This window comes from Heterocephalus glaber, unplaced genomic scaffold (assembly GCF_053883595.1).
Source record: "Heterocephalus glaber isolate CG9 unplaced genomic scaffold, H.glaber_assembly_v1.0 deba00001497, whole genome shotgun sequence".
Lineage (NCBI taxonomy): Eukaryota > Metazoa > Chordata > Mammalia > Rodentia > Bathyergidae > Heterocephalus > Heterocephalus glaber.
The window spans coordinates 50,038,027-50,062,509 of NW_028258320.1; the positions used below are offsets into that span (position 1 = coordinate 50,038,027).

The 24,483-nt window shown below is 38.0% G+C and overlaps 3 pseudogenes; all 3 read right to left on the bottom strand.

Moving 5' to 3' along the window:
* Positions 1-6,047: 6,047 nt before the first annotated feature.
* LOC101718611 (zinc transporter ZIP9 pseudogene) lies at positions 6,048-7,435 on the bottom strand (annotated as a pseudogene).
* Positions 7,436-15,622: 8,187 nt separating this feature from the next.
* LOC147825688 (SAFB-like transcription modulator) lies at positions 15,623-18,895 on the bottom strand (annotated as a pseudogene).
* Positions 18,707-20,201, bottom strand: LOC101718263 (SAFB-like transcription modulator; annotated as a pseudogene).
* Between the last annotated feature and the right edge of the window lie 4,282 nt (positions 20,202-24,483).

Consider the following 24,483-nt stretch of genomic DNA (forward strand, 5'->3'; position numbering starts at 1 on the left):
AATTGGATGGGTTTTTTTCTTTTTCCTTTTCTTTTTTCTTTCTTTTTGCCCTCCTTTCTGGTTCTTGTTTTGTTTTGTTTTTTCTTGATTGTTTGATCATAGTTTCTAATTTCTGTTGTTGTTGTTCTGGTTTTTATTTTTTTCTTTTTTATTTCCCACCTGTCTTCTCCATCTTCCTAATGTTTGTCTTCCAGCCTTGCTTCTGATCTCTTTCTCTTCTTCTATTTCTAATTTTTACCCCCAACCCTTTTTAAATCTTCTCCCTTAAGGGTAAAATTGCCATATTGAGGGCTTATTTATTATATACAATTTTCAGATTCATTATAAATTTTGTTATATAACCAAAATTTAGTTCATATAGTTAAAGGTAGCAAATTAATAGTTACCATAGTTTCTCATTTTCTAAGCTGTATTTGATGCTATTGTTTTTGTTGATTGTACTACTTTAGTCAAGGTGATATAACTGTTCTAATTAGTTGTTTCTCCTGGTACATCAGGAATGAGATTGCCTAAGGGTCTTTAAAAAAAAAAAACCCTATAGGCCAGTGCCAAAGAACTGGCGGCTTGGCTAAGTAGGCAGAAACTCTGATCCCCAATAAATTAAAGAGGTAGAACCTTGCAACATAATCAAAAAACAAAAGCCAGCTACACTTGGTAGATACTTCTAAGAAGTAGTCATTTCCTAAGGATTCTGAATACTGGCAATAAAGCTACTCGCCAATAAGCAATGACGGTAATCAAATTTTTAAAAAACAGAAAATGAGAAGACACTTAAACAAGGTGCACCCCCCTCCAAGACTTTCAGCTCACCAAAGGCAAATCCCAGGGACAATGAGGTGGAGTAATCCAAAACCCACCCACCTGGACTCTCTGAAGTGGTAACAGCAGAAGTAAAAAAGCAGATGACCGAGGCTCTAGAAAAAATCAAAGCAGAAATAATTTCCTAGATAACTACAGAGATGGTGACCAGAATGAAAGACATATTCAGTGACTCTAGAGCAGATACAGATAAAAAAAAAAAATAGAGGAGCTCAGGAACATGATGGAAACCATGAACGCCCAACATAGGAAAGAAATGGAAACCACAAATGTCCAGCATATGAAAGAAATGCAAACCATGACAGAGATTCAAAAAGATATCCAGGAGATTAAAAACTCCATTGAAAGAATACACAGCAGAATGAGCCAGTAGGAGGACAAAATATCAGATATAGGAGCCAGGATTGTGGTTGGTCATCATAAAAATAGAAATTTATTAAAAATAGCAAGGGACCATGAGAAATCAATCTAGCAGCTGCTAAATGATGCAAAGAAAAATAACATAAGATTGATCAGAGTCAATGAAAAAGCAGGAGAGAGTGCAAATGACATAAAAAACTTGTTCTCAGAAATAATGGTAGAATAATTACCAAACAGGGGAAAAGAATTTCATATACAGATAAGTAAGGCATACAGGACTCCAATTAGCCATGACCAAAATAAATCTTCCCCAAGGAATATAATAGTCAAGATTCCAGAAATTCAACAGAAGGACAGAAAAAAAAAAGCTGTTAGAGAAAATAAACAAATCACCTATAAAGGAAAGCCTATCAGAATCACAGCAGACTTCTCAATACAAACTCTCATGTCAAGGAGAACTTGAAATATTTCAAGTTCTAAAGGAAAACAACCTCCAATCCAGATTGATATATCCTACATAATTATCTTTCAAAATTGATGGAGAAATAAGATACTTCCATGACAAAGAACCCCTGAAGAAATTCATGACCACCACACCAGCACTCCAAAGTGTTCTGAAGAATATTCTCGAAAGAGAAAACAAGGATTATAACTCCATGAACCCTAACAGAATGAATCCACCAGGCAAGAGAAGAAATTAAAAAGAAAGAAGGAAACCAACAAAAGGAAAATAATATGACAGAGAAAAGATAATACATATCAGTTATAACCATCAATGTTAATTGTCTCAATTTACCAATCAAAAGAAACAGACTGGCAGAAAGGAACAAGAGGCAAGATCTGACAATATGCTGCATACAAGAAACACATTTAATTAAAAAATAAATTCATAGACTGAAAGTCAGAGGATGGAAAATGATACTCCATGTGACAGGAAACTGGAAAAAAGCAAGGGTAGCTATTTTATTTGCAGATAAAGTGGATTTCAAGCCAAGACTGATTAAGAGAGACAAAGTCACTATATCCTTGTAAAGGAAACAATCCAAGTGGAAGAAATAACAATCATAAATATATATGTACCAAATAGCAGTGCACCCAGATATATAAAACAAATATTAACGGACATGAAAAATCATATAAGAACTAATGCAACTGTAATGAGGGACCTCAATATCCCACTGTCACTAATAGACAGATCAACTAGACAAAAAATCAACAATGAGATATTAGAACTGAGCCAAACTTTTGAACAAACAGACCTAGTAGATGTCTACAGAGTGTTCCACCCCACATCAGAATACACATTCTTCTCAGCTGCACATGAGATGTTCTCCATAATAGACCACATACAAGCCCATAGAACATGCTTAAGTAAATGCAAACGAATGGGAATTAACCCACTCATATTATCAGACAATGGAGCAATGAAATTGGAAATCAATGGCAAAAGAAACCACAAGAACTTCATAAACACATAGAAATTAAATAACACACTTCTGAACAACCAATGAGTCACAGAGAAACTTAAAGAAGAAATTAGATAGCTTCTACAATTAAATGATAATGACAATATAACATGTTGGAACTTATAGGACACAATGAAAGCAGCACTACGACAGAAATTTATAGTGGTGAATACCCATATCAGGAAAATAGATGAGGCTCACGTAAACAACCTAATGTTGAACCTCAAGATTCTAGAAAAAGAAGAGCAAGTCAAGCCCAAAGCTTGTATGAGGAAGGAAATTATAAAGATCAGAGCAGAAATTAATGCAATGGAGACTAAAAACAATATAAACAATCAATGAATTGAAGAGTTAGTTCTTTGAAAGATTAAATAAAATTGACAAACCTTTAGCCAAACTTATCAAAAAAAGGAAAGAAAAGATTCAAATCCATGCAATTAGGAATGAAAAGGGTGAAATTACAAGAGACTCTGAAGAAATGCAGATCAATACCTACTTCAAGAACGTGTATTCTAATAAGATGGAAAATACAGAAGGAATAGACAAATTCCTAGATACATATGATACAAAAAGTGAATAAAAAAGATATAGGTGCTGGGGATTTAGCTCAGTGGTTCCACTGCCTGCCTTGAAAGTATAAGGACCCGAGTTTGAGCCCCAATACCAAAAAAAGAGAAGATACAAAAATTCAAAATAAACTAGTATCAGCCAATGAAATTGAAGAGGTAATTAAAAACCTAGCAACAAAGAAAAGCCCAGGCCCTAATGGATTCACTGCTGAATTCTACAAGAAATTTAGAGAAGACCTAATTCCACTACTTCTCAAACTCTAATGAAATTGAAAGGGAAGCAATACTCCCAAATTCATTCCTGGAAGCAAGCATTACCCTGATACCAAAACCAGAGAAGGATCCAACCAAAAAAGAGAATTACAGGCCTATGTCCCTAATGAACATAGATGCAAAAATCCTTAATAAGATGCTGACAACAGAATGCAGCAAATCATCTAGAAGGTTATACACTATGACCAAGTTGGATTCATCCCAGGAATGCAGGAATAATTCAACATATGCAAATCAATAAATGTAATACACTATGTTAACAGAGCCAAGGACAAAAACCATATGATCTTCTCAATAAATGCAGAAAAAGCGTTTGACAAGGTCCAACACCAATTCATGATAAAAACCCTATAGAAAATTGGTATAGATGGTTTTTATCTCAATCTGATAAAAGCCGTCTATAACAAACTATCATCCAACATCATACTAAATGGACAAAAACTGAAAGCTTTCATTCTAAAATCAGGAACAACACAAGGATGTCCACTGTCACCATTCTTGTTTAATATAGTTCTGGAAACACTAGCCAGAGCAATTAGACAAGAAAAGAAAAAGGAAAAGGATAGGAAAGGAAGAAGTTAAATTATCATTATTTGCAGATGACATGATAGTCTACGTAGAAGACCCCAAAAACTCCATCAAAAGACTTCCAGAGTTGATATCCAAATTCAGTGGCATAGCTGGATAAAAGTTAACAATCAAAAATGAATAGCCTTCCTATACACGAATAACAAAGTCACTGAGAGAAATTAGAGAAACAACCCCTTTCACAATACCATCCAAAAAATTAAATACCTAGGAAATCAATCTAATGAAAGAAGTAAAAATTCTTTACATGGAAAACAACAGTACTCTGAAAAAGGAGATTGAAGAGGATATCAGAAAATGGAAAGTCATCCCTTATTCTTGTACAGGAAGAACCAATACAGTGAATATGACTATACTTCCAAAATTGTTAAACAGATTTAATCCAATCCCAATCTAAATTCCAATGGTGTATCTCACAGAATTAGAGAAAACAATCCTAAAATTCATTTCGAACCAGAGGAGCCCTAGAATAGCAAAAGCAATTCTGGGCAACAAGGGCAACGCAAGGGGCATCACAATCCCTGACCTGAAATTATACTACAAAGCTACTGTGCTTAAAAAAAACAAAACAAAACAGCATGGTACTGGCAAAAGAACAGACCTGAGGATCAATGGAACAGACTAGAACAGACTAGAAGATGCAGAAACAATTCCAGATTCCCTCAGTCACCTAACTTTGACAAAAAAGCCAAACCCTTCATTGGAAGAAAGATAGCCTCTTTCATAAACGGTATGGGGAAAACTGGCTTTCCACATGCCAAAGCTTGAAACTAGACTCATATCTTTCACTAACCTAAAATTGAAATGGATCAAAGATCTAAATTTTTTTTTTCACTTATTTGACAAAACAGGACTTATATGGATTTTGGCAAACATGAAAAAAATTACCTTAGTTTGTTAAATACTTTTGCTGTCTCAACTGTTTAAATTATCAGAATATTAATGATTATGTCAATTTACACACGAGGAGGAGATATTTTGAGGACTTAACAAAGCTGCATTTGACACAAAAGTAACTTCTTTGAAGGCAATAAAGAAGACAATATTATCTTCATCATCACAGTTCAAGAAGTGGTTGTTCTCATGAGCATTCATCTCACGCAAGTATGAACATTGCCACCAAGAGTGAGCAGCAAATTGTAGGATAGGCCAGAGGGAAAATTAGGAGAAAACCATGGGAAAGATGAATACATAAGACACGATTTCAAGAAGGTTTAAGCTACTGGGCAGACACTTCTCATTTATGACACAGCTAGACTTTCTTCATGGTACAGGTGTTTATGTGAGCAGGCACAATGCTCCCACGCTGGACAAGTGCTTAGCCAGAGGGACTGCTGACCTGATAAAAGAAACACTAAAAAAAAAAAAATAGATTTTGGTAGTCTTTTTAAAAAGGTGACTATACGGCCAGGGATTTAGCTCAGTGGTGCCACGCCTGCCTTGCAAGCACAAGGTTTTGAGTTTGATCCATGGTACTGGGGGGCGGGATGACTACAAAGATGTCAGTAACTATCCAAATTCACTTAAAATTTAGCCTCCTTTCATTTCCAAAGATACTTTGTGATTGGACTGTTCCTGGAGAAAAGCCTCAGCCCAAATCTGCTAGAAATTGGTTCTTCTGTAAGAATGTGCTGGAGGCAAGTACTTTGCAAAGGAAACTAGAAGGAAACACTTCAAAAGAGCAGTCACTCTTCTGAAGCTGGTCCCACTGCTGCTGCTCCCCAGGTTGGACGGCAGGCTGCATTTAGAGAAGCACGTGCAAAGGAAGCATTTAAGTCTCTCTAGATGTCCTCTTTCAATAGATATCTCCTTTGAGCATAAGTCAGTTTTCAACATGTCCAGCCCTTCTTTCCCATGCTGTAATTGCAAATTAACAGCAATCACCTTCAGCATCTGAGAGTGGGTCCTATGATCTTCTATTAAGGTGTGTGGCACAGATGCTAAAATATCAGTCTTACACAGTGAGAACCATGTTAAAAATCAAGGGGTAAAGTGGCAGAACCTCTAAGAAGAAAGAGATTTAGTCTACTTACAGGACAGTGTTCATAATGACTATTTTATTGTATGAAGCGCTCTACTTTTCCTTAAAACTAAATTCCATTGTCCCTGAGAATAGGGTTACAAGAAACATCAAAACTCAATATGCCAAGGGCCCTTTAAAAGACAACACAAGCCTCTACCTAATCACAACACTGCTCCTACACTGCACACTTATCCATCACTCCAGGATTGATTCTCACCTCCCTCTGGACTCTAGGGACACAGGTGGAGATAGGCAAGGCGAGACAGACTGAGGAAGTGAGTGGCTGGCAGGAGTCGGCTGTTCTCACTGGGTGGCAAATGGCCATGGGCTGAGGCTGGGACCTGAAAGTTTAATGCTGGTGTCCTACTGACAGGATGAGTGGGATGAGGCAACCCAGGACCAAGGCTGCCACCTCCAGGTGGCTGAAGCCTCTACCTCGGGCTTGTGGCTGTGCCCCATTCCGCCCACCTCAGGGAGGACATGTACTGTGGCAACATAAAGAAATGTCCCAGCAGAGAAAAGCATGGTCACTCCAGTGGCATTGACTTCTGAAAGGGCTTCTTTACTGCTCTTACTGAGTCCTAAGTACGTCACCATGGACATAACTGGTGCTGCTAGTGCCAAGACCAGCAAGTGCTTTCTGATTCGATTCCGCTCCAGGCCAGCATGCATCAGGAAGGAAACTAGCCCAAAAGCTGCCGGGGCCTTATGGAGCATTATTGCCACAAACACAATTAACTGGACACTAGTCTGTGATGTAGAAGCTGCTGCTCCCAAAGCAACACCATCAGCTGCAGCATGGACCACCAGACCCAGTGTGGTAGTGATTTTGGAAATGCTAGGCCTTGCTGTTTCTGGATCATCAGTAGAATGCACATGGGAGCTGCCAATCTGGTCCACTAGCAACGTGAAAACAAAGCCCAGTACAAGGGACACACCAATGTAGGCATGCAGCTGTGTGTGGTCGTGGCTGTGCTCATGTTCGTGGACAACTGATATTTCTGCTGCTTTGTCTGATGCAATCACATTCTGTGTTTCACTGGCTTCATGGTGTTTTCCCTCCAGAATATCTTCATAAAGTGCATGTACTCCTTCAGGCACAATGACCGCCAGTGCAGTTCCACAGAGCAGGCCAGCACCCAAAACAGTCACCAGCTTCAGTCGCTCCTCACGAAATTAACAGCTAAGGGAATGATTCCAGCCATGTAACATCCCACTAACATAGCCAGAGAGAGTAGACTAATGGAGATGAAATCATCCATTCTGCCCTCCTTTATTCACCCACCAACACCAGACTTCAAAATTCCAGCCACTTCAAGAAGGTGTTTAGTCTCTTTAAACATGCAGTGTGGTTCCAAGAGAACAAATGGACTTTTCCGTTCTTTAGGGCTTCTCACCAGATGTGTTCACAAGGCACTTTCCCGTAAGTGGAAACAATCACTTTTTGCTGATACTAGCACCAGAGAAAACTTCGAGCATTCTTAGATCCCAGACCCTGGGTTCGTAGATGCCAGTCACTGGATTCTCGTGGGTTAACAGAGATGGGGAAATTGTGAGAAAAAGCAATTTCTTCAATCTTCGGAATGAGGGTGATACAGTGGTCCACTCCCCTGCTACACACATAACGTCTTGGATAGTAGGAAAAGGAGAAAAACCCAAGTGAACCTCTCTGTGCAGTCTCGGTGCCTGTTTTTCTCAGATGGCCCTGGAGCTGATCCACTCCCCAGGACTGGGACCAGCCCACCGGTCCCAGCACACTCCCCTTCGACTCTAGACAGGGGAAAGGAGTCTTGCAGGTCTGTAATGATGGGCGATGGGCCGTAGGGATTCACCAGCTAAGCTGACATAAAGATGTCTCTGCCCTATACCCGATACTGCCTGTGGTATTCCACTTCGCCTGGCCTCGAGCCGGAGTCGCCAATACTACAGCTGCCATGGCCACCAAGTCCAAATATCTAAACATTAAGGGCCAGGGATTTAGCTGTGGTTTCGCTGCCTGCTCCACAAGCGCAAGGACCCAAGTTTGATCCCAGTACAAAAAAAAAAAAAAAAATTAAATATTAAAACAGAAGCACTAAATCTGCTCTAAGAATAGGAAGAACTCTTGAAGACATTGGTATAGGAAAAGAGTTTATGAACACCAGTCACACAGGAAAATCACAAAGAATCAACAACTGGGATCTCATCTTATTTAAAACAGCAAAAGAAATCACCAACAGAGTGAAGAGACAACCTACTGTGTGGAAAAATTTTTTTACCAGCTATTCCTCAGACAAAGGACTAATATCTAGAATACAGAAAGAACTAAAAAAAGTCAGACTCCTCAAATTTAAAGACCCAACCCCCAAACAGGCATCTGAAATGAATAGACATTTCTTAGATGAAGAAGTAGAAATGGCAAATAAATACATGAAAAAATGTTCACCCTCACTGGTCATTTGAGAGATGCAAATTAAAATAATGCTGAGATTCCATCTCACTCTAGAAAGAATGGCTGCTATCAAGAATCAGGGGAGGAAGCAGCATGGGTCTGACCAGCTTTGGCCCCCTGCTTCCACTGTTGAAGCATCCCAGTCAGACCTCACTGGCCTGGCTTGACTTGCTCTGGCCTGTTGGGGCTCTGCGGCTGAGGGGTCCTGGTTCTCGATGGAAATCATATGACACAGAATGTTTGGGTGATGTCTACCTGAAAGATCTTTGAAAATTACAGAATACAAAAACACTAATACATTTGAGAAAGCAGTGAAGTTTGAGGGGAGAAAAAGCAACTGCTTTCCTGATTTGCAACTTGACTGGATGCAAAGATGTCAGTGGACATGAATAGCCAGGGGTCTGACAGCAATGAAGAGGACTATGACCCAAATTGTGAGGAGGAAGAGGAAGAGGATGAGGACCTTGGGGCCATAGAGGACTATTATGTAGGAGTAGCCAGTGATGTGGAGCAGCAAGGGGCTGATGCCTTTGATCTGGAAGAGCACCAGTTCACTTGCTTGACCTGTAAGGAATCTGAGGGTGCCCTCAATGAACACATGACCAACTTAGCCTCTGTCCTAAAGTACCAGGGATCAAACTCAGGACCTTGTGCTTGCAAGGCAGGTACAGCACCACTGAACTAAATCCCTGGCCCAGGAAACAGAATTTGTCAAAGGAATTTTTCAGGAAGTGTACACCTAATGGATGTGTGGTTCCCAGCTTGTGATGTTAGAATTAGTTTTGGTAGTTCCAATACAGGAATGTGGATTTCATGCAGTTGTAATGAAAAAGAATCTTCAGGAGTAAGGCTGAGGCCTATTATACTATATTCATGTGAAAATATTTTTTTAAAAAGTGAAATGATTCAGGTTACTGAAGTGAGGAGGGAGGAGTGCTTACTCTCTTTGACTGCTGAAAATGATGTGACCAATGTTCAGAGTGTATTGGTTTTATTTTAGTTTTTTAAAAATTAAATACATGTGTACGATTTATTTCACTTGAGAGTATGGTCTCAAGGTGTATCCAGTTAGCTAGAAATGTCTCAAGCTTATCCTTCTTAATGGCAGAGTAGAGAATGTACTGGTTTTATAACCAGAGTGAGAATAGGCCATAAATTGATTATGCTCACAAGTTGGATAAGCTTACTGTAATTTTTTAAGGAAATAAAAGTTTATTTTGAGTGAAAAAAAAAAGAAATCAGCCAATAACAAGTCCTGGTGGGACTGTGGGGAAAAAGGAACCCTTCTCCACTGTTGGTGGGAGTGTAAACTGGTGCAACCACTGTGGAAATCAGTGTGGAGATTCCTCAAAAAATTAAAACTAAAGGTTCCATTTGAGCCAGCTATTCACCTTCTTGGTATCTTCCTGAAAGAATTAAAAGCATCATACCACAGTGATATATGCACACCCATGTTTACAGCAGCACAGTTTGTAATAGCTAAATCTTGGAAACAGCCCTAATGCCCATCAATGGAGGAGTGGATAAAGATGTGGTTTTGTATACCATGGAATACTACTCTGGAATAAAAAAGGATGAGCTTCAGGCATTTCTAGCTAAATGGATGCACCTTGAGACCATACTCTTAAGTGAAATAAATTGGACACACATGTCTGAGTGCCACATTGTTTCTCTGATGTGAGAAACTGAAAGTCCAAATAAGGACTAAAATTGGGGAGACTGGGTCAGTAGTGTCCAAAAGTTGTGGGTTTTTTCCTATTCTGGGTAAGGAGGAGAGATCATCCCCACTTCTGGGACTGAACAAATGTTTGAGACTTTGCCTAATGGGAAAGACATCTTTGGAATGGTATTTTCTAAGTCATGGGCAAGAATCCACATAGATGACTAGATAGGGCCTGTGTTTAAGAATGGCGCCTTTGGGGGCCAGGGATTTAGCTCAGTGGTGCCGCTGCCTGCCTCTCAAGTATAAGGTCCTGAGTTTGATCCCTGGTACCAAAAAAAAAAAAGAATGGCACCTTTGCAATATTGATGGTCCCAGTGTCTGGTTATCTAACCCAAAGCCCTGCATTTTAGCTTTAGCTTTTTTTAACATCCACTTAATCTGGCAGTCTGAACTCTTTTCCCTAACTGAACTCTGACTTTCATGCTCTGAGGAAATAACCTTTAATCTATCTTCCTTCTAATCTATGTAAATTTATGCCGTGGCTATCATATGTAAAATACAGTAAAAATTTATTGTACATGGTTTCTATTAAATGTTAAAGAAAACATGAAAAAAAAAAGAAAATAGAGAAATAGGAAGTGGGGAGAAGTTCTAATAATTCCCCAAATTATGTACTCCGTGGTTTCAAAAATATTTCTATTAATGCTAACTTGTTTCATTTATACAGCTAGGTCTTCTTAGTTCATTGAAAAGAAAGTTTTATGCTATTATCTACTTGTTTCTTTTTTGTAAGAATCTTTTTGTTTATGACTTGTACTCTTAACATTTTCAAGATTATGGTACACACTGTATTAACTGTTAGTCTTTAATTTATTATGAAATTTTGCTTTTTTATAGAACACTGTCTTAAAAATATTTTCTTTATTAATATCTACTTATATTACATTGAAATAAAGATTTTCCAAAAAGAAAAAAGAAAAAAAGTTGAATTAAAAAATTTCTAAGCCAGGTGTAACCTATAATCTCACCTATAATCTCAGCACTTGGGAGGCTGAGGCAGGATGATCATCACAAAGTTGAGGACAGCCTGGGCCATGTAGCGAGTTCAAGGCCAGCCTGAACTATACAGAGAGACCTTGTCTGAAAAAAACAAAAGAAAACAAAAATTCTGCTGTGCAAAAGACACTGTTAAGCTGAGCATGGTGGCACGTGACTGTAATCTCAGCTCTCAGGAGGTTGCGGCAGGAGGATTGCTGAAAGTTCGAGGCCAGTCTGGGCTACACAGTAAATTCAAGGCCAGCCTGAACTACAGAGAAAGACTCTGTCTCAAAAAGTCAAAAATAAATAAATAAATAAATAAATACTTTCAAGAGAATGACAGGACAAGTCATGATCTGGGAGAAAGTATTTGTGAAAGACAAATCTGATAAAGGACTATCATCAAAATATATAAAAACTCTTAAAACTTAATGAGACATTAAGTAACCTTATTAAAAAATGACCCAAACACCTAAACAGACATCTTGCCAAAACGAATACATAGATGGGAAATAAACATGAAAATGTTCTGTACTTCAGGTATCATTAGGGAATTAATGATACTTAAAACAACAAAATACAACTTTGTATCTATAAGAACAGTTACTCTGGTGAGGATGTGGGACAACAGAAACTTTCATTCACTTTTGGTAGGAATCCAAAAAATGGTACAGTCATTTTTATTTTATTTTATTTTTGGGGACTGAGAATCCAACTCAGGACCTTGCACTTGCCAGGTAAGTGCAGTGCCACTGAGCTAAATCCCTGGGCCCCTGGTATAATCACTTTTGAAGACAGTTTGGCAGTTTCTTATGAAACTAAACATACTCTAAGCATACAATCCAGCAATTGCACTTCTTGGTATCCTGAAAGAATTAATAACTTACGTCCACATAAAAACCTGGACATGGATGTGTATAGCGGTTTTATCTATAGTTGCCAAAGCTTGGAAGCAACCAAGATGTCCTTTAGTAGGTCAATGGATAAATTACTACAGACAGTGGAATAATATTCAATGCCAAAAAGAAATTATCTGCCAAGTCATGAAAGACACAGAGGAAACCTAAATGCTTATTAAGTAAAAGAAGCCAGTCTTAAAAAGTTACAGACTATATGACGTTCCAGAGAAAGGTAAAACTATGGTGACAGAAAAGATCAGTGGTTGCCAATGGTTGAAGTAAAGGGAGAGATGAGTGGGCAAAGTACAAGAGATTTTCAGGGTTGTGATATTTTAATGATGAATATACATCATCATACACTTGTCCAAGCCTATAGAATGTATACTATCAAGAAAGTACTCTAATGCATAGAATCTAGATGACAATGATGTATCAATGTAGGTTCGTCGATTTTAACAAATACTTGACTCTGATGTGATGTCCTATGCATTGGTGAGACGTTCTATGCATACATGGGGATAAAGGTTACATGACAATTCTCTGTATTTTCTGCTCAATTTTGCTGTGAAAATAAATGTTCTAAAAGTAAAATCTTTTTAGAAAATGTCCTTATTTTGCCTTTCCTTGCATTATTTTTCCCATAGCATTTATAAATACTAAGGTACAACACAGTATATAATACATGTATATATTACTGATTTATTTTGGCTTTTCTCTGACTACCCTGTTCTTCGAGGGCATGGTTTTTGTCCTCATTTGTTTACTGCAATATTCCCAGAGTCTATAATATATTTTTTCCTGAACCATGGCCTCGTTAAATATTTATCAAATAAATTATTTAATGGTAAAACTTATAATCAGAGAACTCTCCTGTACTCATCCTGTATTTCATCCTAGAGAATATTTTTCCACACTGAACTCCTGGAGGCAATATTTTTTCATCAAAGAGTAGGTCCAAAAGTGTGAATGTAGCCAGTGTAGCACAGTGGAGCTTCATTAATTAGAGCAGGGTGTTGACGAGGAGAGTGGGGGTCACTCTTTACAAGGAGGATCACAAAGCCTCCCATAAATAATTTAGTGTAGAATAATAAGAATAATATATGGGACATTTATCATAGTTTTACATTTCCTAAGCTTGCCTCAGTTGCTTGGTGTTACATGTGGGAGAAACTGGAAGTCTTCCAATTAAAATATATTCTGATTTCAAAATTTTCTCATTCAGTAGAATTCAACCAATATCTACACCTCTCATTACCTGCTCTAAAGCTATGCAGTCTTAAAAAAGAAGAGGATTATGTGTACTTTTGGTAATACAAAAATAAACATCCCAAAGTGCTTATGTGGTGAGTAGAACTAAGAAAGACTATCTGGAGACAGCCAGCCCACAGTGGTCTGAGAAACAGATAAAAAGCCTCAGGATCAAAGCCTCTTACCTTGGAGAGAGATGCAGGAATATCCTTGAGGTTCAGTTGTAGCATGTTTCCAATGACAGGAAGCAAAGTTGGGCCAGGGGAGAGCCTTACCCCTTTGTGACTTTTTGTCCACACAAAAAGGAAAATCAGGCAAGTGACAGAAACCATAAGAGCAAGAATAGTGACTCCCAGAAGCTCCATTTGAGTGACTGGATTTGGCAACTATTGCAGTTGCTTACAGGAAAGCAAAGCTTGTGTAAAGGTGTACTCTGCTCAATGAAGGGTGGTCTGAATTTTGGACTTAGAAAAAAAATGACATAGGTTTGTTTACATTGCTACAGCTTGAGATCAAGAAGTGCTCCCATTTCCCACCTCTTACTCAGAAAATCTACAACTTTATGTGGCTGATTTTCTAAGCATCTGTACTGCATGTATTTCTCAGTCTGGATAATTCATTACATAAAAAGTTGCATTTTATTTTTCCTAGCTTTTTAAAACTTCAAATAGTTTAACTCACAAGTTTAAAAGAAAGTAGATGATATGCTCTGAGATCTGATTTGGAAAAGTACAATTGTGAGAGCTGTTTGTTTTCCTCTGACATCATTTTCATCAGTCAAAAATCTCCATGTCCATCAATGGATGAACAAACAAAATGTAGTATATACATACAAAAGAATGTTATTCATCTTAGGAAGGCATGAAATTTTAAAACATGCTTCAATATGATGAAACTTGAAGACACAATGTTCATTGAAATAAGCACCGCCCCCCAAGAACAAATATTGTGTAATTCAACTTGTATGAGGAATTTCAAATGTCAGATTAACATACACAGAAAGTAAAATAGGTTACTAGTGGTTGAAGGAGGAGAGAATAAGGAGTTACTGTTTAACAGGTACAAAATTTCTGTTTGGGACGTTAGAACAATTCTGGAAATGAATAATGATGATAGTTATATAACACTGTGAATGTACTTAATGCCCCTGAATGGTACACTTTAACCATGGTTAAAATGGTAAATTTTATGTTGTGTATATTTTACAATGATAAAGAAAAGTAAAATGTTTACTAAGTTGGTATTGTATTTGGCAAATGTTATCCAATTATATTTGCATTTAAAATAGCCTATCTTTGCAGGTAGCAATTGACAGCAGGGCCGGGTGGATCACTTTGGCCCTGAGTTTAGACAGTGGTGGTTCTTGGCAATTATGCCTCAAGTATGATAGGGTCCAACCCATTTAAATCAAATATCTGAAGGGGTGAACACTATCTCTGAACAAATAGCCATGAACACACCACTGGAAAATAGATTCTTACTGAAAAGATCCTCATATCAACTACAAACTCTCCTCATTCTATTTGACCTCACCTTCCTCAATATATATACACATATACAAAGGAACATGAAAAAACAAGGTAACAAAAGACCCTTAAAGTCTCGTAACTCTCCCAAAGCAGATCCAAGGGGTACTGATGGAGAAGAAAGCAAATACCAGGTAGCAGAGCTATATGAAATGATTAAAAAAGAGCTAAAGAAACTTCACGAATTCCTTTTTTTAAGCCACTACACAATATGAAGGTTTATTTTTTTTAAAGATTACATTTTTAAACTACATTACACAAATGAACTTAAAATGTAACTACCTTCTGCAAAAATACTGTAGGCTCTCTAGTACTCAGAAAAGCAAAAAAAAAAAAAATCTAATTCTCTAAAAATTAGACAGCAGACTTTTTTTTTTTTTTTTTTTTTTGTACTAGGGGATTGAACTTAGGACCTTGTGCTTGCCAGGCACAGCAGACAGTGATGTTTAAGCTTAGACAGCCTTCAAAATGGAGGCTGAAAATGTTTGGTGAGAAGAAGAAATTCTACAGCCTGACACCACAGTGCTAATGCTGCAAATTAACTACTACCACCCAGCTGCAAAGTACTCTTCATATTCATACAATGTTAAAATGGCTTCAATTCCCATCTTTTCAAATGTGTCTCAAGCAAGTCAGAGGGTCCTTTATCATAAGTAGTCAAGTAAAGCTCACAGGAGATTTCAACAAACTATCTTGAAACCATGGCAGAGAATTGATTTTCACAAAAGCCACAGAGATCCACCCTTCAATGGCTTAATTCCAGACCCATTTCCTCTTGGCATGAAACTGCCCCGATCTGTACAATTTGGAGATGTATTACTTGAGTACTGGGTCAACATGTCTGTGTTTGCCTGGCCTTCACCCATTCATCTTGTATTATAGTAGTCAGGCCCTTGAGAAGGTGGACCATGCCACCCTTTCCTTGTTCCACTTGTGTCCTGTCTATGGTGATCAACCACATGTTGTTCTTCAGGGTAGTGCTGGGCTTCACTTCCCCCATCTGAGATGATGCCTATGCTGCCCTCTCTGCTGCCATGTCCTGAAGCATTACTGTGACTCCCAGGGGGAGCACCTCCTGTCCTGATAGGTCTCTCCAAGAGCACTTTGGCCTTTCAGCTCTTGCTTCCTGCTTGTCATCAGACAGGCTCCCTTCACTTTTCCAGGAGGTTGGTGTAGAAGGTCTGGACCCTGCCTCTCAAGGATGTCCCAGGTGAGCCTTATCAGGATTTTTGTGCATGATTACTGTTCTCCTCTCGTCTCGTTCCCCTGGCACATCTCTTCTGCCTGTTTCTCTAAGTTCATTTCTTGATGAAGCAGGCTCATTTCTTTTGGAATTATTGAAATTTTGGGGGTATCTCTCAAAGCTGGTATCTTCTCTTCATGCAGTCAACTGTGCTTTCTTCCCTTAACTTTGACCAGTGAAGCCTTCCCGCCTTTCAAAAGAGGATGACTGGGCCAGGGATTTAGCTCAGTGGTTCCGGTGCCTGCCTCGCAAGCGCAAGGTCCAGAGTTCAATCCCCGGTACCAAAAATAAAAATAAAAATAAAAGAGGATGACTATACACTGAACTGTCAAGAAACCTGCCCTTCTCCTGGTGATCAAAGTCATTAAATCTGTCGAGAGTAGTCAGAACCGTGGCTGAATTGGGCATCTGTAACTAGAGGTAACTTTTTATTTTCATTTCGGTAAGGATCATCTCACTTATGATCTATATCATGTGGGTGTCTCAAAGAATTCCTTTTTTCTTGTCCATAACAAAGTTGTTGTTGCTGCCTTCTGAGTTCCTGATTCTCGAGCAATCCTTTCAGCTTCCTTACACTGTTGCTGTTCATTAGGAATGTGTTCCTTTTCCAAGCATTTGCATTTCATCCTCTCTCTAGTTTTTGGGTTTCAATTTCTAGGTGAGTGCTCTTTCTCTCTCTGTAAGCATTCTGTTCATGCCTTATTCTAATTCGTTCTCACTTTCAATGCTCTCTTTCTGCAAGCTCTGTCTTGGAGTTTCTATTGCTCATTGCAGCCTTTCAAAGTAAACTAAATGTTCTCTCAATCTTTGTTCCTTCATCTTTTCAAAAGACAACATCTCTCTTTCTGTAGTCCTTGTCCCTTTTTTAAAAATCTAGGCTAGTTGTTTCCTTTTCTTTGCTTCTTCCCTGAATTTTCTCATCTCTTCCTCTTCTTGATGGCCTGCAATGTTCTCCCTTAGTTTGCTCTAATATTGCCATATAGCCTGGAGTCTTGAACTTATTCATTACTTTTTTCACTTTTTAAAAATCAATTCTGAGGTTTGGCCACTTGTTCTATTATCATTCTTCTCATCTTCACCTTCCATTTTCTTATTATCCTTGCTTTTATTTTTCTTCAGATTTTTCAGATGACTTTTTCTCTTCTTTTTTGACAGAGGCTGTGTCTTGCTACTTCTATCACTCATATATTTTTTTAATCTCCAGAACTTCTTGAACTACTCTTTTCATCATTTTTTTTCTTTTCTTTTTTAGAAAGACCATCATTTACTTTTTCAACAGAAATCAGCTGTCCTTGCAACTCAGTGCCATGAAGATGTGTGATACATCTGGACACCTCTGTGGTTGAAGATATAGTTACAATAGCATAACATTTTGTCCGAGGACTTTGAGCATTTGTAACTACATTTGCACTTAGAATCTTTCCATATTTGCCAAAGAGGTTCTTCAAATCAGCAGCTTTGGTGATAGGGAAAGGTTTTGGATAACTTAGTAGATTGAATATTAAGGTAGTTGTAGAAGCAAAATAAGTAATGTGTTCCTTTAAGATTTGTTTTTCCTGTATCTCTTGTTGTTTAAGGTGATGGTAATCTGACTCTTTAACCAGTAACTTCATTAACCTAACAAAGTTGCAATGGCTGGGTGAATTTATAATGTATATGTGCCTATCTTGTGTCTGTGACTTGTAAATAGGAACTGGAATTGTATTTACACATCAAAGACCACTAGGGATGAGATAATGGCTAAAAAGGATATAAAAAAGGAAACGCTGAACAAAGGGGTGCACGGGACATTAACGAGACTGGTTTCTGGTGGTCCTGCCCACTTGCAGCAAGTAGAAATTTTATTATTTTACCCGACTGCTGTGTCTCTGTGTATTTCTTTCCAAGATTTCTGGAACATTGGTATTAGAAGAAAATCCACTAATCCAGATATTTTTAGTTGAGCTTCCACTGCTACCACTTGTACTACTTATACTTTCTTTGTCATTTTTAGATAATGATTTAGTCTTGACTTTAGATTCCTTTGAAGAGCTTTGTTTAGAGGCCCCAGTAGATGAGGGCCCTTTCTTCAAAATATCCCTTTCTTTGTCTCCAGATTCTGCTTTCTTAGAACTTTCTCTGGCTTTCTTCTTGACAGGCTCACCCTTCATGCAGTCTTCCTTCTCACCATCTTTATGGTTCACATTCATTTCATACTCCTTGGTTTCCTTCTCTGGGCTCTGTGCAATGGCGTCTTGCTCATCTTTTGGCTTACTTGCTTCAAAATCTGTAATTTTTATATTTTTACCTGTTTCTAGGAGGTCATCACCATCAAAATCCAGACTGATGGCATCTTCAGCCTGCATTGTGACCGAGATCTTATCATCCTCAACTTTCACAGTCCCATTAGCTTCTATCTCTTCATAAGCTATGTGATCAGCTCAGCTAGGTTCTATTTCTGAAGAAAGAATTTTAGATACTTGTGTATCTTTGATATAGGAAGTAGGGTGTGGCAAAGCTGGCTGGAGAAGTGGGCAGGACCTGTCAGTTTCAAGATCCAAGGACAGAGCCAGACCCCATATATAGAACTTTCTGCAAGCTTCCATGAGATGTGGATGACATAAAGGAGACCAAATGCCACAAGAAGCCTGCTATCATGACTTCTGGATAGTGCACCCTGCATCTCCTAGACACAGGTTTACTTTTATTTTTGCTTTTATTCTTTCTTTATCCCTTACCCCTCACATTTGAAATAAACTTTTGGTACCATTTTTGGCTTGGCTTGTCCAATTCTTTGTTTCAGACAAGAAGAACCTAGAATACTTTGATTGGCAAGCCATTTTTTAAAGGAACTACCCTACAACATTTTGGCAAAGCCAGCCAGGAGGTAACATCATCACCAGAATCTGCTTTATCTTTCTCATTTTCCTCTTCCTCGCCATTTTGTTTTTCTTCTCAGAACCAGGGATCAAACTCAGGACTTCGCACTTGCCAGGCAGGTGCTGGTGCCACTGAGCTAAATCTCTGGCCTTTCTTCACCATCTTGGGTTGTTAGAAAGGTATTTTCACCTTCTTGAGCTTCAATGTCCTCTTTCTCTACATTTTTTATTGCTTCTACTTTTATTAATTCATGAGCTCTCTCATTCTCTTCAGCAGAAAGTAACTCCTTGGAATGCACATTTTTCTTCTTCATTTTCACCAAATTCTTCAGAATCCTTCATTTTGTTACTTTCGTCTTGTTTATGTGCCTCTTGCTTCTCCAATTCAGTCCTTGACAAAAGCATCATCTTCCACAGAAGCATCTTTACTCAACTTGTTTGCTTCTTGGGTTATTTATTTATTTATTTGCAGTACCAGGGATTGAACTCAGGACTTTACACTTGCCAGGCAGGCACAGTGCCACTGAGCTACACCCCTGGCCCTTTTTGTTTTTTGGTTTTTTGAGACTACATAGTCCAGGCTGGCCTGAAACTTGCTGTGATCCTTCACTGAGTGATCCTCCTCTTAGCCTCCCAAGCACTGGGATTACAGGCATGTGCCACCACACCCAGCTTGCTTCTTGTTTTTCATTTTTGCCTATGCTTGGTTTCTTGTTTGGAGTATCAGTTGAAACAGTTAATTCAATATTATTTGGATCACCTCCTTCCTCTTCAATAGCCTGCTTCAATCAGAAGACCAGCACTGTCTTGACTCTGTTGATGTCCACATTTTGCTGCTTCAGCTCAGACTTGAGGTTGATGACCTGCAGGTTGGCAATCTTCTTAGCTTTAGCTGACTCTGCAGCTGCCATGGCACTGGCAGCTGTGGCCATCTTAGGAGAGCAGTGTGCTGCCAAGGCAGTGAGCAGGCTTAGGGCTGTGGCAATTGTGGTGGCGCCAACTTCGACCTAGGCCTCAGTGGCCACTGCATGCCTTGATTAGTTCAAAGAGGATATGACCCAAAAGATGATGGAACTAACGTACAAACTGACCAATATGAATATGGAATAAACATAAAAATTAGAAGAGCTGACCAAAATGGTTCAAAACATGAGTGACAAAGATATAGACTCCATAAAAAGGTGCCAGGCAGAAATACCAAACATAAAAAAAATTGTATAGAATTCATACATTGCAGAAATGACCAATGTGAATACAGGGTTTCTGAAATTGAGAACAAAAAGGTAAATCACTACAAAGTACTCAGAGAAGCTTTAAGAAAGATGAGAGAACAAGGAAAATTTCACCCAAAAGCTACTAGATGATGCTAAGAAGACTAACCTAAGGCTAACTGGAGTTAGAGTGAAATTAGAAGACAGCACATATGGAATAAAAATCTATTTACAGAAATCATAATAAAAACTTTCTAAGTATGAAGAAAGATTTCAAGATACAGATAATCACCCTTAAGAATAGTTTCTAGGGTGAAGGGAGGGCTAGGAATGGGGAAAAAAAAAGAACCAAAATGCATTATGTAAAGGTACAATTCCCAATGAGAAATGTAATTGTGTTGTATACCTACAATGTACCAATAAAAGAATTTAATAAAGTGAAAAAAGAGAGAAAAAAATTAAAAAAAGAATAGTTCCTAAACATAGCTCTTTCCCGCAACCCGCCTTTCCATTCTAGTGCTCATGCTTTGATTATACATGCTCTAATTTCTTGGGAAATTTTTTTACTCTTGCCTAGAGGCTGCCACACTCCAAGTGATCATGCAGATGATGGAACCAATGACAAATGTGCTAGACTCCTTTACCAGGATCCACCAGATTGACCTTGTAAAGAAAGTTCATAATTGCTAACCTACAACATGACTTCTATCTGAGGCCCATTACATTAGTTCTCTGAAGAGGGTCCCTAACTGTGGTCTCCCTTACATCAGCCCTTCTCAGCTTGAAGCAGTTAGATAGAAACTACATCCCTTCTCCCCTAACTGAATTTAGGGGAGAATGATATAGACAACTAAATTAGGTATAAATATTGTAGGAAGTCAGACAGGGCGGGGTCCTCAAAGTCAATAGAGGTAATCAAAGTTTACAGAACACCAATTAACTAGGACAAAAAAGAAGTGCCCCACGATACATCTTAATCAAAATCTCAGGTCTCTTAACAAAAATACAGAAGCTTAAAAGCAAAGAAAAGCAAAACATCATGTATAAATGTAAATCTCTCAGGATTACAGTAGACATCTCAGTATAAACTATAAAGGCCAGGAGAGTTTGAAGCAAAGTATTTCAAGCCCTAAAAGCAAACAATTTTCACCCCAGACTAATTTATCCTGCAAAATATATCTTGTGAATATATCAAAATATATCTTGCAAAACTAATGGGCAAATAGGAACACTGCACAACAAAAAATATTTTAAGAGACACAGAATACAAAAGCAGCACTCCAAAAAATACTCAAAAATATACTAGGCTTAAGACAACAGAGCCAAAAAAAATCAGATGGAATGAATACATCAAGCAAAGAAAGTAGTTAAACAAAAAAGGAAAACTAAAGGTTTTATCAATAACAACAACAGGAAGCTCCCTGCCTCCATCCCATGCTCCTAGGGCAGAGAAGCTCAGCCAGTCCCAGCACCTGGAAGGAAACTCCCCTGCTGCCATCCCAAGCTCCTAGGGTAGAGAAGGTGAGCCACGTGGGCACCAGAAGCACCCGTGGAAATGAGAAGACACATAAACAAGCCTCAAAAACAGACTTCCAGATCACCTACAGAAACTGGAAAGGGAAACGAGATGGAACATTCTGATACTCAACCACCTGGACTCTCTGAACTGGCAACAAAAGAGGATCTGGGAAAAATGAAATCAGAAATAATTATTCAGATAACAGCAAAGATTTTGCTCATGGGGTAAGACATGATTAATAAATCTAGAGAGGAATCAGATAAAAAAATAGAGGATCTGAGGAACATGATGGAATCCCAACATAGGAAACAAATGGAATCCATAAAACAGATACAAACAGATTTCCAGGAGATTAAAAACTCCATTGAAAGTCTGTGCAGCAGAATGAACCAATGTGAGGATAGAATTTCACATATAGAAGATAAGATTGCAATTAGTGACCAGGAAAAGAAAAATTGCTTTAAAATTGTAAGGGAACACGAGAAATCAATCCAGCAGCTGCTGGACAATGCAAAGAAGAATAACATAAGACTGATTGGAGTCAATGAAGAAACAGGAGAGAGTGCAGATGACATAAAAAAAGTGTTCACAGAAGTGATGGCAGAAAACTTCCCAAGGAGGGGACAAGAACTTGACATACAGATAAGTGAGGCATATAGGACTCCAGCTAGCCTTGATCAAAAAAAATCTACACATAGGCATATAATAGTTAGGATTCCAGAAATCCAACAGAAGAATAAAATTCTACAAGCAGTTAGAGAAAAGAAACAAATCACATACAAAGGAAAGCCCATCAGAATCACAGCAGACTTCTCAATGCAAACCCTCAAGGCAAGAAGAGCTTGGAGTGATGTATTTCAAGCCCTAAAGGAAAACAGCCTCCAACCCAGATTGATGTACCCTGCAAAACTATCTTTCAAAATTGATGGAGAAATAAGATACTTTCATGATAAAGAGCACCTCAGGAACTTCATGAATACCAGACCCGCACTCCAAAAATTTTAGACAATACCCTAGGAAAAGACAATGAGGATCACAACCCCAGGAAACCCAGGAGAATGAATCCATTGGGCGAGACAAATTAAATGCAAAGGGGGAGAATCCAACAAAAAGAAAAAGTCATGACAAGGCTTTTAAAACTTTTAACTTCATCTCCCTAATGAGTGTATAATTCAATCTTATTGTACTGATTAGTATTTTTCTGCTTCTAGAGATGCACACCATTCCTTGTGCTATACTGGCTGTTTATCATCTTCTTATATCTACATTTTAATTGGGTTGTCTATTAATGAGCTGTAAGAATTCTTTATATATTCTGGTCATAGGTTATATGCATTGTAAATATGGTCTGTTTAAGGACTACTTTTCATTTTAATGATGTCATTTAAAGTTCTAAATTTTGATGGAATCTCATTTATCAATTTTTTTCTTTTATACATCATGTTTTTTGTATCCTAGGTAGTTCTTGGCTACCCTGAATTCATAAATATTTTCCCTTATAATTTCTTCTTAAAGTTTTATACTTTTAGGCTTTCTTATTTAGGTTCATAGATCCCTTCAAGTTATTTTCATGTATGGAAAAAAAGAGTTGAGGTTAATTTTTTATATACGAATACCAGGTGTTCTAGTGCCATTTGCTGAAAACACTGTCTTTTCCTTGGCTCTTGAATTGAGTTTATATTCTATAAAATGCTAATGTTAAATAATCTTTCAAAACTCAGTGGACCATATATGTGTGGTTCTATTTCTAGATTCTCTGTTTTAGTCAAATGATCTATATTTCTTTCCTTACAACAACACTGCCTTGATTACTGTAGCTTTAGAAGTCTTAAAATTAGGTACTAAACATCTTCCAACACTGTTTTTGTTTTTAACTTTTCTAGGTCCTTTGTACTCCTACATAACTTTTAAATTTCAACATCCAATTCTTCATTTATAGCAAGTATACACAGACCTGAATTTTTATATATACCTTGTGTTTTCTAATCCTGCTAAATTCAAGTACAAGTTCTAGGGGCTCCTAGAGATTTCTTAGTATTTTCTCTGTAGATGATCATTTCATCTACATATAAAGATTTTGCTTCTGCCATGCCAATCCTATCCTAGTTGTGTCATTTTATTGCCAGACTATTTTGGTGGGGACTAGGTTTCAAAGTTTAATGGACAGATAAAGAGTAAGCATATCTGTCCTTGTTCCCCACCTTAACGAGAAAGCATTGTATCTTCTCCATTCATATAAGGCGTTCTCGCTGGAAGTATGGAGGACATGTCTTTAATCTGTTGAGAAGGTTCTTTCTACTTCTAGTCTCCTGATAGCTTTTACCATGAACAGCTGTAGAATTTAGTCCAATACTTTTTCTCCAACTAGTAACAGGATCATATGGCTTTTTCCTTTCCTCTGTTAAAATGATGACTTTTGGGGGTGGATCTTCCAATGCTGAACCAACACTGCCATCCCTATAACAAAACCACTTTCTACATCCTGCCAGATCAGACTTCCAATAGTTTGTTTTATTAAACAAATTTTTATCTATGTTCATACTTTTTTCTTCTATTATCTTTATCCAGTTTTAGAATTAGCAAAATGTTGAGTTCCTAAAATGAGGGGAGAAGTTTTCCTTCTTTTTTCTGCTTTAATTGTTTGATATAATTTATCAGTTAAAATGTTTACGAGCCTGCTGTTGTCATACAGGTAGGTTTTCAAGCTAGGAATATACTTTCTTTAATAGGTGCTATTCAAATTTTATAT